The sequence below is a fragment of the Colossoma macropomum genome, unplaced genomic scaffold (assembly GCF_904425465.1).
Source record: "Colossoma macropomum unplaced genomic scaffold, Colossoma_macropomum, whole genome shotgun sequence".
Taxonomy (NCBI): Eukaryota; Metazoa; Chordata; class Actinopteri; order Characiformes; family Serrasalmidae; genus Colossoma; species Colossoma macropomum.
In genome coordinates this window covers 1,765,764-1,783,780 of record NW_023494809.1, presented here as the reverse complement: position 1 = coordinate 1,783,780, position 18,017 = coordinate 1,765,764, and the positions used below count along the sequence as shown (strand labels likewise).

Sequence of the window (18,017 nt, the reverse complement as noted above, 5' to 3'; positions counted from 1 at the left end):
CTCTGTGAGGGTCCATGGGGGTCCTGACCACTGAAGAACAGGGTAAAAGGGGGCTAACAAAGTATCAGAGAAACAGATGGACTACAGTCTGTAACCGTAGAACTACAAAGTGCACCTATATAGTAAGTGGAGCTGATAAAGTGGACAAGGAGGTGGTCATAATGTTATGCCTGATAGGTGTATATTCTCATAATGAAAACCTTCAAAACAGTCATTTTTACTAGGAACAAATCCATTCATCATAAAAAGATGACATAATGTGAAGGGTAGCTGGCGTTTAGTGTGACAGTAGAAGTACGAGTAAACGCTAAACATGCAGTTTCTTCAGTTCAGTAAGTAGTTCAGAGCACACATAGCACAGGGGACAAAGCCTTTGTCTCAGTGAGGCCTCTTCTATGTCAGCACAGAGTGCCAAAAGGAGGAGGGTGATGTAACAGGGTAGTGGACGTTCTGGGTCATTTACGACAACATGCGTCGCTCGTTATGGTAGCAAAAATAAGGTCAGATAAATTAGGGGTGGAAACAGCAATTACATTAGCAGCCTCAAGTGAGACTTTTAGGAGTTTGCTCCAGTTTGAGACAGTGAGGGAGGGTTGGAGGAGGAGATGCAGAGATTTTTTTTTTTTAATCTGAGAATCTTTGTTGGTAATAATTCTGAATGTTCACTGTGAAATTGAAGTTACTGTCTAGTGTCACAGAAATTTGACAGCCTCAACTGCCTCTACACTCTCTCTGTGGATGACTGCTGCACGGTTTCATACTGTGAGATGGCAGCTTGAGGTTAAATTTATTTACACACAAAAAAACTCAGAACCCCCAGGGGCTTATCTAAATAAGCAAACAGGCAGCAAAAGTGAAATTAAATGATCTAAAACTGAGCTTAAGGCAAAAAACATTCAAAAAAAAAAGAAAAGGTTTGATTAGAGACACACCGTTTGTCATTACAGTCCCCCGAATGGGCGAATTATGTAGAAATGGACTATGACGTATGTATATATCCTGAAATTAAAGTTGACATTCTGCACTTTCATATTTCGTGATTTCAAAGTCAGTTCCAGTGCGAATTGAATGTGCCGGAGTGTGGAGTGAAAACTGTCTTACTGTCCAACTACACCCACTATATGCTTTTATTTTAAACAGTACACAGTGTTTTTCTAAATACTTTGTATGCTAAAAAGTTCTCTTGGGCCAAAATTAATACATTTGTGGTGAGAATTAGAGAAACAGGATTGATTGTGTATAATTTGTATTTACAAATAACAAGCAAGCCAAAAACAGTAAGGTGTTGCTTTGAATAGGAAATAGTTACTAATAGTAACACACACTCACTCGCACACATTTAGCAGTCTGAAGTTTCTCCAGCTCTAGCATGCAAGTCGCATTATTGTGCATCTTTTCAGGAGAAGAAACAGCCATGAACCCCACCAGCAGAGCTCATGGATCCAAGTGCTTGCAGTAACTTAAGCCGGGGTTACACTACACGACTTTTACCCCGATTTTAGCCCCGATCCTGAGTCTGAGCTGGGCGGCTCTAGTCTGCAGATTTTTGGGTCAACTGAAGTGGACAGTTGGAGAAAGAATCGAGTCGTGTTTGAGGGGCGCAGACTCAGAATTACAGCCTCCCTATTGCATTTCAGACCAATTGGAGTTTATCAAACGTTTGACTTTCCCAACCGACTCTGAATGAAATCTAGTGTAAACTGGTTGACGACTCAGTCTGAACGGATTCCTGCAACAGCCAATGAAAACTGAGAGCGTGAAAGAAGAAAATACAGCAAGTAAACCAAGCAAAATGGAGAAAAGTCACCTGTGGAGCAAAGCTTTTTTTTTTATATTTTTATTAAGACACTTGTCGGGTTCACAGATACAAATGCATTTGGAAACGCGGAGGGACCATATGAGTGAAAAATCCAGGAATGATTATACAACTTAAAAAAAAGCACATGTATAAATACAAAGTTAAGACAAATTACCAATATAATTCCATAGAGGAAACCATATTTGCCAAAATTTTTCAGTCTTTTGGTGTAAATCAAAAGTTAGCTTCTCAAGAGGAAGTAAAGATATTATTTGAGAAAACCACAAATTGAGAGTCGGGACCTGAGGAGAAGACCAGAGAAGTAAAATACATTTTTTAGCAATATAAACCAGCAAAATAAATATCTGTCTAGCATTATAGTGAAGTGTATCTTCCAACCGGCCATACAGTAAATATAATTTAGGGCATAATGTAAACTCTATATTAAGAATTTCTTGTATAACTGAATGCACCCCTTCCCAAAATGTTTTGATTTTATCGCAGGTCCAGAAGGAGTAATAAAGGTGCCTTTATACAGTTGGCACTTGAAACATAACTCAGATCTTTCTGGAAATATCCTATGTAAGCGCAAAGGTGTAAAATAATATCTATTAATAAATTTAAAATTAAGTTTGTGTATATTAATTGAAGTATATAAATTTGAACAGATAGAGAGCCAGACATCCTGATCAACAGCCTCCTCAAGGTCTCTTTCCCAGCTTTCTTTAAGACTTGCAAAAGACGACAAACACTCATCAGATAACATGGCATAAACTTTTGAAATCAAGCCTTTTAACTCGTGGTGCTTAGTCAGAAATAGTTCAATCTCTGTCATGTCCATTCGCAGCACTCCAATATCTACCTGAGCTTTAATGAAGTGTCTAATTTGGAGATATCTAAAAAAGTCAGACTTTAGTAACTTATACTTGTTTAACATCTCTGAAAATGACATCATAACACCCTCTGAAAACAGACAAGACATCTGTGAAATACCAAGTTTAGAGCAAAGCTTTTTAATGAGCTGAGTTTAAGGCACCATCAAGTTTATGTACATTTAAAACTCTAAAAATACCAAACTGATCACATTTTTAAATTCATGATCCACTTAAACATGTTTACCTGCTGCTTCTTTACTGTATCAGCGTGAACGGCAGAGAAAACAGCAGCCGCAGCTCCACATTTGTTTATTTGGGTCTCCTAGCGACGGGAGAACGCGAGAGCTCGCACAAGTTCATTGATCTCCGATGGGTTCAGCTGAGGCCTAAGTTTTGTAGTGTGTGATCCCTAATATTTCAACAAATCTGCAAAAACCTGTCGAATATTGTGAGAAGCCCAGTCTTTTATAATCTGTACAGACTTTAAAAGTCGTGTAGTGAACCCAAGGCTTTAACACCAGGTGAAATCTTTTATTATCAAAAGATACTGAATTAAAATCTTCAAAGCAAGCGGTCACTCGGGCCACAGGCTCAGAAATTTTCTTGTGGCCAATTTGTGAAATACTGCGGCCAGGGGAATCAGACGGCTGACCCGACTTAATTTATCTTCATGTATGTAATGTCATATTTTCTGCATTAACAGTTGCCACGTTAAAATCTCAAAACATTTGAAAACATGAGTTTCCCTCTACTTTGTGAGAGCATTTCATGAAAAATGGACCAACAGAAAAAGTTCAAAATGACAGTAAACTTTCTTCCATTAAGGTACAGTAAGGTTCAAAAGTCTGGAATTACTTGTCATATTAATAATTGCTTTTTTTTATTCAATAATAATATATATATATAGTGCAGACTGAAAACTATAAGCGAGTCTCTAGAAGGTATTTTAATGTGTTCAATATTGCAAGTTTCTTGGGAACGCCATGACGTTATGAAATGATAAATAATACAGACGTATGCAAATGTTTGAGCGCCCCTGGTCAAACGACACGCTTTGTTGATTTTCTCAGTGAGAATAAATCAACACATCTTCTACAGAGAATACACTTCTGCACATTAAATGTACAATTATTTGTTGAATTTAACACAACAAAGAACACCTAAACATAATAGGCGGTCTGTGCAAAAGTTATGGCACATTTTATATTTTATGCTACCCAATTGTTAAACTCAAACAAAAAAGGTTTGCCAAATCAAAGTTTGCTGTGATGACTTATTTTCACTTTGGGAAAAAAATGACATCATTTGACAGAAGGGTGTTCAAGCTTATGGCTTATGACTGTATGCTGTCATTACCTATTTATAGCAATTTCTTGAAGTCATATGTCTAGAGATTTGATCATCCTGCTCCAAATATTGATGGCATGTTCTGGATGGAGAACATCATTCTCAACGTTATAAATCTTTTTATGTAATTGCGGAATCATCTGCAGTTCTGTTCATCATTATGGACACAACTAACGTTTCTTTTTTTTACAGCTTCTTACAAATCAATTGAAATCTATAAACTTGCGGAGTGGTAGCGTCATTATAGAAAACATTTCTTCACGCAAATCATTTTCATATTGGTGAAAAATTGGTGTTTTTCCACACCAAAGAGCCACATTATGACCACACACTGATGACGGGCCACGAAGCACCCCTTGCTGGTCCTTGGACCTATACTGAGGAGGGTCAGTGGTCTGTAGTGGGCCTGTGATGGCACTTTGTTGTAAAAATCAGTAACAGTGACTGTTAACAACATTAATACAAGCCCCTCAATAAGAGTGCACAAAGGCAGCTTCGTCAATTTTTTTGCCCTTTGCCTCTAGAAACACCTGACCTCTCAGTTGTCCATTCGCACCAATATTTTGCTGATATTTCATGTTTACTGATACACACCATATATTTCAAGAGTAGGCCCCCACATATCACTGTGCTGAAAATGTCCCAAAAAATGGTAGAAATGGTTGAGAACCCCTGTATTAGACACTAAGCGAACAGCTGGTTTTCATGGTCAACGTACTGAAAGCAGGAGTAAAGCTGAGGCATGAAGACCTCAACGTCTTTGACAAGGGTCAAACCGTTACGACCAGACGACTGGGTCAGAGCGCCTCTGAAACGGCAAGGCTTGTGGAGTGTTCCTGGTAAGCAGTGGTGGGTACCTACCAACAGTGGTCTGAGGAGGGACAAACCAAGAACCACTGATAGGGTGTTGTGCACCCAAGGCTCTTCCTTGCATGAGGGCAACAAATCCCAAATGGTCCAAACCAACAGATGGGCAAGCCACAGAAATGTTTAAGGACGGCTATGGGACAAATGAGAGAAACGGTGTGTCACAGCCAGCTGCGTATAGGGCTGTGTAGCCAAAGATCAAACAGATTGTCCATGCTAACCCTTGTCCATCATCAAAAGTGTCTAAAATGGGTAAGCAAGTGTCAGAACTGGACCTTGCAGTAACGGAGGAAAGTTCCTTGGTCCAATGAGTCCCATTTTCCTTTACATCACATGGACAGCCAGGCATGTGTGTGCCGTTTACCTGGGGAAGTGATGGCACCAGGATGCACTGCAGGAAGAAGACTAACTGGTTAAGGGAGAGTGATGCTCTGGACAGTGTTCTGCTGGAAACCCCTGGATCCAGGCATTTATGTGGATGTCAGTTTGACAAGGTCCACCTACCAAAACGTTCTTGTGGACCAGGTACATCCCTTCATGGCAATGGGATGTACCTGGGATGACAGCAGGACAAGGCGTCCATCCACACTGCACACATTGTTTGGGAATAGTTTGAGGAACATGAAGAGTTCAAGATGTTGCTTTGGCCTCCAAATTTCCCAGAACTCAATCCCATTGAGCCTCTGTGGGATGTGCTGGAACAACAAGTCTGATCCATGGTGGCTCCAACTCACAACTTACAAGACTTCACAAGAATCTGCTGCTAATGTCTCAGGATCAGACAGCACAGGGAACCTTCAGAACCTTCCATGCCTCAGCAGGTCGAAACTGTTTCGGCTGCACACGAAAGACCAACAGGAAATGCATGGAAAGCTTAACGCTTGGTCTTCATCTGTAACTTAGTGTTAAAAACCCACAGAATGGAGTACAAGTCAACGCTGTTGTCAGCGAGCATCTAACAACTGCTGATTTATAAACCTGATCTGATCCACACAGCCACGGTCAACAGCTCCACCAAGACCATCAATACCACACGCGATCAGAACCTCAGCACCCGTCTGTCAGACAGTCAATATTACTGATTCTCATTAACAAACCCCCCAACCCACAATTCCTCCTTGTCTGAGCTCTCATGGGTTTAACTTTCATCAATGGCACTGATCCATTTATCTGTAGCTGGAGAGTGAAACTTCTGAACAAAGGCTTTTTGCCAATGTTACATACAGCTTATCATGTCTGTAAGAGCCTTGAGATTTAGTTGATCAATTTTAACGATCCTGGTATTGTCAATAGGCCTGTCAGTCTCTGCCTAGTAGTCATACCCGTCCACTCTTTGCATGTCCGTCTGATTAAGAGCACAGCACATCGATAGCCCTGCTGACCAGCAGCAGATCAGCTGGTTCAACTGATGGTTTAGAAACGAGCCTAAATGTCAGAGCGACTTCATATATAAGAGTCAAACAAATGCAACCTGTCATTCGAGCACACAGTTCCACAATATTCATTATCATCAAAAAAAAAATGATTTCTTATAAGAGGTGTAAAGCTGAAATCATTGAGGCAGTGCGACTGTTATGCATTAGGATCTAGTGAAACACGGAAAAAAGAAAAAAAAAGTAACACGATGAGTAAACGACAGTAAAACTACAGTAAAAAGTTAAAAACACTGTGTCGTCTGTTTTTCAGCAAGCTCTGTTTTGGCTTAGCAAAATAAATCCAATCATAATTGGTTATCCGATTATTTGAATGGTCATGTAAACACCATATTCCCATCTAGAAATCAGACTAAGAAATCTGATGAACAGAGCCGGATTTTAGCTAAGAAATCAGATTTCTAAGTGTATGTAAACTCTTACTCTGATTTCTTTCAGATTTCTCAGTCTGCGCATGCACGAAAACAGACGGCGTTACCGGAAATAAGCGAGCAGCGTCGCCGCGAGACGCAGCAAAGCACTTTTGGAGCGACGCTGAAACCCAACATGAAATAAAGGATTCAAATATTCTTCATCTTCTAGATGATTTATGTTCATATTTTCAGGTAAAGTGGCGGCACGATTTAAAAAAAGCCATTCATGAAGTTTGATGTTACTGTACGTCACGACTGTGAGTTTATTGGCTGGCTGCAAAACAGAAATCTGATTACTGCCTGACTCATGTAGACGAGAGGGTTTCCCCCGTTATCTGATTACTCAAGTGCATTTTCTGCAGCTTTCGGATTAAGTGCATGTAAACGCACTGTTAGCTGAAAAGATGAGCTGCATTTTCATCTAAACTGCACGGCTGAGTTACACTTCTCCTTTGCTAGAGTGCTAATGCGCTCTGACCTGCCCGTCCTCATGGATACTGATATTTTAAAGGTGTATTTTCTTTCTCCACATGATGACCTTCTGTCTGCACTGAAAACGGCACTTTTGGAAACTCCTTTTTTCTGTGTTTTCATGTGTTTTTAAAACATCTTTACTGCTGTTTGATGAGTGGTGAACATGTTCATAGCTCCTCATGTCTGATATGGCTGATGACCAGGCTGCTTCTGTGTGCTCAGCATCAGGTTTGATTACATGATGTTGCTGACAACACAAAACAATTTACTTATCTTTGCTTTCTCTTCCGATGAAAAATTATTTAAAAAGCAATGAGAAGTTCTTGCAGAGTCAAACTACCTCCACAGTAGAACTTGGACTGCCATGTACGATTTGTTCATGCATTGTTCTTTTATTTGTTTCTGCACCTTTCACACTGAGTAAAACAGCATTTGAGGGCAATGGTGACTGTTTATTGATCTTGATGAAAGTATGATGTAGAACAGAGGTTCCCAACCCTGGTTCTGGTCCTGCTCTGCACATCTTAGCGTTTTTCTTGCTCCCAACACACCTGATCCAATTCATTAGCCCATTAACAAACCCTTCACGACTGGATGTGAAGGCGTTGGAAGCCGGAAAAACACTAAAATGTTCATGGCCCGGGGTCCACAGTCATCGGGCCAATGCTGAGGGGGACACAGTGGTCCACAGGAGGCCAATGATGGCACACACAAAAAAATCAATGGACTTAAATGTGAAATGTTTCTTTGTTCACAAACTACTGGCTGCACTTTTTTCTCTTGGTTAATCGACAATTAACTAAAATGGAGATCATCCTTAGTTACAGCCCTAATTTAAATAACCACCCATTCCCAGCAAAAACAATGCATTTCAAATTTCTTGAGTTCTTAAAGACAGTCAGTCAGAAGGAGAACAAGGGTTGAGGACAGTTACCACCCTGACCCTAACAAAACCTTTCTGGACCTAGCCGTCACTCTCTCTTGACCTTTCTCGGCCAGCCTGCTACTAAAGAATTGTCCGCAACCCTGACTCGTCCACCCCTTTTACACTCATGCTATCCATTTAACCAGAGTCAAGGTGTCACGAGCACGCGCTTGGGATGAAGCAGCGGCAGAAGAAAGGAGAGAGAGAGAGAGAGAGAGAGAGAGAGAGAGAGCGAGAGGCATTGAAACAGAGTGACAGTGAGAGCAGCAAAGTGGCTAGCACGGGTTTGCTTGAGAGGGTGAGCAATAAAGAAAAAAGCAAGCGAGAAAAGCAAGAAAAGAAGGGGGGAAAAATGAAAGAAAAAAGAAAGTGGGAGAGCAGAGAGCGCATCACTCAATGGACGCGTAATTTAAGAAACTGACCAACCAATTTACGATCCTGCAGGGCCATAAAATTCAGCCTGGACTTAATAATAGCACATTTAATGCGACACCTCTGACAGTTCCAATCTTCCACAACTGCACTTACACCCCCCCGCCGGTATCTCCTGGTTCCAGCCTGTGTATGTGTGCAAGTCTTCGTCCGTGGCTATGAGAAAATGCGCACAAGTAAACCGATACACTGCGGCGGTATGAATTTTATAGTCGCGCCGTTAATCAAAGGCAACGCGGCTGCCATAGGGAGCTTAAAACTTCACTTAAATTTAGCCTTTTTGGAACGAGGAGGAGCCGAGATAATTACTTTAGGGATTGATGCTGAGGCTCCGAGGACGGGGCAGATAAAAGTGAGATAGAACCCAAATGTGCGACTCAACAGGGGGTGTTTTGGTAATTCCATTTGAGATTGCTCAAATTGAAAGTTTAAATCTGTTTTAAAGTCCCTCAGAAATGCATGTACTTAATTCTGGAACGGGGGTGGTAATTCAAGCTGGGCCCTGGGAATACAGTCTCTATGTGCCAGTATAATCATAGTAATGATTAAAAGAGATTAAAGAACATTAAAGATTTTAGGAGGTGTCTGGGGGACTGACCACAGAGAATGATGTCATTTCAATGAAGGAAAAGTCATTGAAGAACATAAATCAGATTTTAATTAGTGCTCAGACATTTAAGTCAGTAAAAATATCGTCTGATCGTGGTTGCGATTAGGCTTAAATGGGAATTCCAGTGATTTTCCAAAAGATCGGCTCATTTCAATCAACAGCCACGTTTACATGCAGCCGAATAATCTGGTAATAATCTGACTAATAGCTCAATGAGAATAGAATAGGTTTATGTAAACAGCTGAATCGGAATAGTCTAGTCTGATTGAGGCCATTCGGAATACAATTTCTATCTGATTGAATGAGGTGGGTAATCCTGTAAATAATCTGTCTGATTACATTCCCTATCGGAAAGTTTAAGTACGTTCTGATCATGTTCGTCGCGTCATAGTGAAAGTTTATACCGTTCAACATGGCGGAGCAGAAACTGGTCTGCACAGGAGACGAAGTTTATGCTCTGATCTTTAAAAGACGGCGGTGGGACGGACGTCCAGCTTATGTGTCTCAGAACACGACGTCTTCCTCTCAGCCTGCTTTAATAAGGACATGTGAAGGACGTTTTCCTGAGTCTGACATCATTTTAAAGTGATTAAAAACACAAACACTGCTCACTGCTGCTCATCTCACTCCGACTGGACTCACGTGATGCTGGTTGTCATGGTAACATCTACACTAAGTGGTTCTCTACACATGCCATCATTGTGGATCTGATTACTTGTAGTGAGCATGTAAACAGATAGTTTCCAGGGCAATTTGTAGCAGTTGTTAAAATAAGTGCATCTTATCACCTTAAAAATATTAGAATTCACTGCTTTGGATGAAAACCTGTTCTCTGTTGTCCGCTACGTACTTAATAAATGCAGTGTGTTTATTTTATGAAAACTGTTTGATCATCTTCCTTTCCGGATTTGACTCAGATTGTCCTGAATTTCGGTTTAGACTACATCATGATCCACATGAAATACCAGCGAATCAGACTTAAACATTTTTTTGCCTTCAAAGCATCAAGGCATTTCCATTACAATCAGTTGCCAATCACTGGATTGGTGAATTCAGATTTAGGTACAAGTGTTTTTTCTCTCCCTTATCTTTTTTTAATTTTGTGCCAGAATATTTTCTTCTAAAACTAAACATTCAGCTCAGTAACATGGCGGCGCTTTTGTTTGCCTAGGCCTTCAGAAATGATCACAATGTTATTTATTAGCATAGGTTTGCTTGATAAATTGCAAGAGATGTAGTAAATAAAACATCTTTCATTTTAATATATGGACACTTGACAGTAATTCCTGTGCCAAGATAGCTCAATAAGAATGAAATATGGAGCTCGATTTAACATAAGTGGGTCATAGAGACGGAGGATGAGAGACTTTCAAGTATAATTCAGTTTCAAGATCTTCAGTCCAGTAGAAGCTGCTTAAATGTATACGAGCAGTAATAATGTTTACTGTATCCATTTAACCCCATATTATGTTGGATTTCATCATATTGTGTGTCAAATAAACTCATTTCAACCAGCCAGAATATGACAAATGTTTGCTAAAGTTGACAGTAAAAAAAAATATGACACAAACCTGATTAAGCAAACCAAACTGACACTAACGTCCACGTCACTGATATACGCCGATCAGTCATAACATTCTGACCACTTCCTTGTTTCTGCGCTCATTGTCCATTTAATCAGCTCCACTTACTATATAGGTGCACTTTGTAGTTCTACAGTTACAGACTGTAGTCCATCTGTTTCTCTGATACTTTGTTAGCCCCCTAAAAACTCCAGCAGCACTGCTGTGTCTGATCCACTCGTACCAGCACAACACACACTAACACACCACCACCAAGTTAGTGTTACTGCAGTGCTGAGAATGATCCACCACCCAAATAGTACCTGTTCTGTGAGGGTCCATGGGGGTCCTGACCACTGAAAAAAGGGGGTAGGTGTAGATGTTTTTTTAAAACTGAAGCTAGCAATACACAAATTCACTGTCAGCTGCCACATCTAAACCTCTTTCTCTTTTTTTTTTTAACACCCAATCAAATGGGACCAACAGAAACGGTCAACAATTACAACAGTCGCCAGCTCTGTGGGAAATTTTCAGTGTTTACCAGAAGAAAAAATGATGTGATTTATTATTATTTCAACCTCAGATTTCTTGGTCTTTGCTCATTTTCTGTGAAGAACATATAAAATAACCCATTTTCAGTGTCTTCACTCTGTTCACCCCCCACACATTTATATTACACATGTGGTGTTGGGTGAACCTGCAGGGAGTAAAAGTGTGGAGGTGCTGTGTCCTTCACTCTGTTCTCCTCCTACATGGCCTGCTGTTAGTATGTGTGTCTGTGTGTGTATATGTTTGTATTTATATGTGTGTGTGTTTGTGAATTTGGACAACACGGACAGGCTGCTGACTGGCTACAGCTGCTAAAGGAGAACCCTACACTGGCCACTTGTGATATTTTAAACATCTGGTATTTCTACATCAATTGTTATGGCTGTATTGATTTAATAAACAGTAATGCGGTGGGTCCAGCAGACCACTGAGTAACAAACACATCAACACCACACAGGGGTTAAAGTTACAAATTCAGAGAAGTTTTGAAACAACAACGGCAACATGTTAAAGAGCTATTTTTCCTAACATAGACGAGATGTAAACAAAGCCTTTGAGAGTGGTTTGAGACGGAGTGCGTCATTCTAGAGAAATCTGCAATCAGAATTATTCACAGTGATAGTGATAGGAAGCAGTTATCTGAAGAGTTTAGCGCCTCTAAAAGCTCCCTCACAGAAAGTTACTACGTGAAACGGTTGTGAATAAACCGCCTGATGCCCGAGACACTGTTTTATGATAGTTGTGAGAATATTTCAGCCAGAAATGTGTTTTTAAAATACATGCAAGGCAGAGAGGAAAGAAAAAATAGGGTACCATGTTATTTTAAGGAACACATATTGGGGGTTTATTAACTGTTTAATTAATTTAGGCCCACAATTAGACACTTATGAATGGTTTATTTAGTATGCATTTTTACTTCTTATGACCTGCATTAGCTCATAATTACACATATATTATGTGATAATCACTAATTATTGCATTATTATTTGCAATAATGAACAACAGACACTTTGCTAAGACCTTATTATGCAAATGATCTGAATTAAGAAGTATCACCTAAATTCACACTATGTATGTGTGTGTTGTAGCAACACTAGATTCCTAGATAGTTAGTGTCAAGTTTTTATTTATTTATTTATATATTTATTTATTTATTTATTATTAATAGTAGTAGTATTTTATTTTAGTTGACTTTATTAAGAGTTGATAAGACTTTAAGATGTGCTCCACATTCTAAAGTGCAGTTTAAGTCATCATCTGTTTAGAACACATGACGCAAACAGAACTACTGAAAATTTGGTTAGTGACTAAAATTCCAGTATAGAAATTTGGTAGATGGTAAATTAGATGGTAATTCAAACTCACTAATTTGCATAACAAGGTCTTAAAGTGTTTATTGTGCATTACTACAATTAATTATGCAATTATAAACAGCCTATAACATAAAATAGATGTCTAATTATATACTAACACAAGCCTTGGTAAAGCTTAATAAAAAAAAACATTTAGAAGTGCCTAATTTGTGTTCTACTGAACAAAGAACAAGACCAACATACATAACATTTAATTAGACACATGTGGGTTCACAGGTCATTTTGGATATAAAATACCCCTGGTTCCTATCACCACCACTGTATAGAAACCTGAATTAGTAATTCCTTCTACAATGCTTCACAACAAACACTCAGACTTTTTTGACATTGGAATGTTTTTTTTTATGCTAAAATTTTGAAAATGTGTACAATTTCCCTTTTAAAACAAGATCTGAAGTTAGAAAAGTCAAAAATTTTATCCTACAGTCAAAACAGCCATTAAGAATGAGTTTTTAAATTTTTATCTATTCAATTTACAGTAAAAAAAAACTGGGAACATATTTAACAGAAAATTAATCTAAAGCATCAACAACTAAACAAAACATTTGTTCCACACATCCAAAGTTCAGTCTAAGAGGTTGGTTGCTTTTCTCTGTTTTCCATATCTAAGCAATCCCAAACACATACAGTGAGTGCCAATAAACCCACAGAAGAAGACGTGACGTAAACATAATGTACACTCAAATTTCACACCGCGGCTTTTTTTAAACATGGCGCCACTTTACCTGAAAATATGAACATACATCATCTAGAAGATGGAGAATATTTAAATTCTTCATTTTATGTTTGGTTTCAGCGCCGCTCCAATGGTGTTCTGCTGCGTCTCGCAACATCTACCGTCTGATCTCGTAGATGCACAAACTGAGAAATCCGAAAGAAATCAGAGTAAGAGTTCACATGCACTGAGAAATCTGATTACTGAGCTAAAATCCAGCCTCTTTATCAGATTTCTTAATCAGATTTCTAGATTGTAGTATTGTGTTTACATAATCGGATAACTGCAGAAATTCTATGATGTTGAAGTCTGTTGTTTTCTCCCTTCTCTGTACATATCATAGCTTTATTTCATAACTTATCACTGTACAAAACTGTACATTGAAAATGCCATAGTAGTGCAATACTATTATATATACTAGTATATATTATTAAGTACGTGTTGTATGTGTGTATACATTTTGTCTAGTGTGTACAGTTCTTTTTTCTTTATATATATATATATATATATATATATAATATATATATTATATATATTTTCTTTATATATATATATATACATATATATATAATATATATATTATATATATTTTCTTTATATATATATATATATATATATATATATATATATAATATTTATATTATATATATTTTCTTTATATATATATATATATATATACCTTCGCACCTGTGTAATGTGATGTGACAATAAACGTAAAGCGCTTCAAGGATCGTTTATCTGACAGTTTTGGTGGTCTGGTACCGCGGCCCATTTCCCTTGATTTTCCCTTGAGATCCCAAAAAGTTCATTACTTGTACTTAAAGGCTGTTTTGACTGGAAATGAAAAAATAAAGGATGCTCTCTGACTTCTGTACTGAACTGTATGTTGCTGACTTGCACACTGGGCAGTTGGCCGCTACTGAATGACTGTCTGAAGCTACATTATGGACCGTACCACAGAATCTTAAAATAAATAAAGGTCCTGCAGCGCTCTCCGCATTCCTAACTACAAGCCTCATCACACCTGCTGTGTGGGTATCTAGTCATTTCGCCAAACATACTTTCTCATCCGGGGGGGTTAAGCAGTTCACAGATGACTTTCCTTTTAATCTGAGAATACACAGAGCTCAAAGTAATGGGAGGAAAAAAAAAGAAAGAAAAAAGAGAGAACATCGCCCCACGGACGTGTAATTTAAGGCACAATGGTACAAGAGGGGGAGTAAGAGAGAGAAAAAGAGAGGAAAAGGATAATCGCTTTTCAATAAACAGGCTCCCGTCTGAGTATGAATGCATTAATATTAATGGGCGAGTTCTCTGACTCGCTGCTCAGACACAGCTCTTTACTCGCCCTAACAACTGCACTTTCGTAAATACAATGCAGGGAGTGAGAGTTATTTTAACATTCCTATTCATTTCTCGGATGGATGGTCACCTTCTGAAATGAAGAGCTGCAAACAGGCCTTTGGATCAGAACTAAACGCTAAATGGAGTGGGTCAGATGCCGACTGTGAGCAACGCTTTTTTACAGTTACACATTTGGGGTAATATTTAAAGACTGTGTACAGGTAGTACTGCATCTGAACAGCTAAACTTCTGATCTTACTTTGGTTGCAAGCTTTAGCGTTACAATACCACACAAACAGCAGACGATTAACACACTCACTGTGTTGTCTGTTGTATTAAAGAGGCATTCTGGCCTAATTCTGGCCTATTCTTTAGCGCAGCATTGTATCTCATAACCTCATCGGTTTGACAGAATTCGTGATTTTACCAGTGGTGGACAGTAACTACATACATACATCTAAACCGCTTATCCTTCTGGGTCGCGGTGGGGTGCTGGAGCCTATCCCAGCTGTCATTGGGCGGAAGGCAGGATACACCCTGGACAGGTCGGACAGTAACTAAGTAAATGTAATTGTTTTCTGTACTTAAGTAGTTTTTTCCTGTATCTGTACTTTACTGAAGTTTTTCCATTTTGGGTGACTTTTTACTTTCACTCCGCTACATTTCAAAGTCAAATATCTCACTTTTTACTCCACTACATTATGGAAAATCTGTCGTTCCTTTTGGGTTATGTGTGCATAAAAACATAACATGTCAAAACAAAGGAAGTGGGAAGCAAGCAGACCAATCAGGGCACAGCGGTCACTTTGTTTTGAGCTTGTTTTGACCTATTAGACATACCAACCCAATGCAGCACACGGTTCAACATCAGTGCAGCAGCGTAAACTTTTGGGAGAGTCTATTCAACATAAATGATGAACTAACCTAACTTTGTGTAAACAGACCACAATATAGAAATATGTACACATATGCAGTTGTGACTGACGTGTCTTTATTCTGAATTTATACAAACACATTTCATTTTATAGTAAATTAGTTTTGGCTAGTTTATGTTTATGAACAGAGACCTACAGATGCAGTTTAGTAAAGGAAACTCATTTGTGAATCTGAGTTTAAAGCAAGTTTTTATTAAACTTATACTTTTAATTAAGTTGCAAATAAATCTTAAACTGAAACTTTGCTTGTTTGTAAAAAGTGATTTCAGAGCCACTCAGTTCTACCTGATGGAAACTGTTTGCCTTCAGTGTTTTGTGCTGATGATAATTTTAATAGACATCAGCGTCACTAATTAATGACATTCTATTAAAAGACTGGTTTACCAAGAGAGACTCTGGAGTATTTTCACCTAAAATGAGTTAATGAAGCGAGTCTTGTTATAAAAATGATAATAGGACATTAGAGTCATAATTAATCTTTTAGTACTTTTACTTTTGATACTTAAGTACATTTGAAGATGAATACTTTTGTACTTTTACTCAAGTGGAGGTCTAAAGGGAGGAACTTCTAAGCCTTTTTGGCTCCTTTATCTTTGAGTGTGCAGGCGATTATCATGTGTGCCACCAATGCAGACGCCGCTGAGAGGTGAACAGCATCAGGAACAAACCTTAACAGGGTGTGAACACACTGCCCTCAGGACACTGATTACAACAGAGCTGCTAACGCTGCGTTTACTGTGTGAGGCTGTAAAGGAGAGAGGTGCTGTGAAGGGCACCAGACTATAATGAGTGGACAGAATACAAGTGGTCAGTAAAGACAGCAATCGCTTCAGAGACACAACGCGAGACCTTCAACAACACACGGTCTGTCTGACTGAGAGCGAGACGGAGAGAAACAAGACGACCTGGACGCCAGCAAGAGACAAAGAGAAAGGAACAGACAAAGAAAACAAGAAGGTGGAAGACGGTGTGCGTGAGTGAGATAGAGAGAGAGATACACAAAGATAGAGAGAGATACACTGAGAGACACGGAGGCAGAGGGAGGGAGAGTGAGAGAGAAAAAGAGGAAGAAAGAAAGCAAAAGCCATAGAGAGGAAGAAAGAGGAAGAAGGGGGGAAGATAAAGTAAGTAAAGAGAGATTTAGAAAGAAAGAGAGGGAGAATATCAAAAAGAAGAGTGAGAGAGAAAGACAAGGAGAGGAAGAGAGACAGATTGAGAGAGAGAAAGAAAAAGAGAGACAGAAGGGAAGAGAGAGAGAGTAAGCAAAGCAACAGAGAGGAAGAAAAGAGAGATATACAGAGATAGAGAGGGAGAGAAAAAAGAAAGAAAAAAGAAAGAAAGAAGAAAAAAGAAAGAAAAAGACAAGAGTAAGAGGAAAACGTCAAGGAGAGGAATAGAGGTACATTGAAAGAGAGAGAGGAAGGAGAAGAGAGAGAGAGAGAGAAAGACAGGAAGAAAAAGAGAGATAGAGAGAGCAGGGGGGGAAGAAAGAGGAGGAGAGGAGGGAAGAAAAAGATAAAGTAACAAAAGAGAGAGAGATAGAGAGGGAGAGTATGAAAAAGAAGAGTGAGGGACAAAGACAAGGAAAGGAAGAGAGATGGAGAGAGATTGAGGGAGAGAAAGAAAAAGACAGAAGAGAGAGGTGAAGAAGGAGAGAAAGACAGGAAGAAAAAGAGAGACAGAGAGAGCAAATGAGAAGAAGAAAAGGGAAGAGAGGGGGAAGAAAAAGATAAAGTAAGGAAACAGATACAGAGAGACAGAAGGAGAGTATGAAAAAGAAGAGTGAGAGAGAAAGACAAGGAGAGGAAGAGAGGTAGATCGAGAGAGAGGAAGACAGAGATACAGAAGGGGAGAGAGAGAGAGAGAGAGTAGGAGAGAGAGAGACAGAGAGAGAGAAGCAGAGAAAAAGAGAAAGAAAGGAAGAAAAGAGGGCGGGAGGGATGAAGAAAGAGGAAGAGAAAGAGAAAGAGGGGGAAGAGATAGAGATAAAAAAGAAAGAGAGAAAGAGAGAAAGAAAGGAAGAAAAAGAGAGAGAAAGGGAGAGCGGGAGAGGGGAAGAGAAAGAGGGGGAAGAGATAGAGAGACAGAGAAAGAAAGAGAGAGAAAGAGAAAGAAAGGAAGAAAAAGAGAGACACGGAGAGCGGGAGAGAGGACGAAAGAGGAAGAGTGAGAGGGGGATGAGATAGAGAGATAGAGAAAGAAAGAGAGAGAAAGTCACAGGGAGGAAGAGAGATACACAGATGGAGAGATGAGAGATAAGAAAAGAGAGAGAGAAAAAACAGAGGGAGACAGAGGAAGAAAAAGAGAAGAAGAAAGAAGAAAAAAAGAGGTGGATAGAAGAAGATTCTAGAGAGAGAACAGGGAG

At 39.2% G+C, this 18,017-nt stretch overlaps 1 protein-coding gene across 1 annotated transcript in view; it reads right to left on the bottom strand.

The window, feature by feature from the left end:
- Window positions 1–18,017, bottom strand: part of si:dkey-12j5.1 (probable assembly chaperone of rpl4) — a 201,100-nt gene that overhangs the window by 66,125 nt on the left and 116,958 nt on the right. The gene's annotated exons all lie outside the window — the stretch shown is intronic.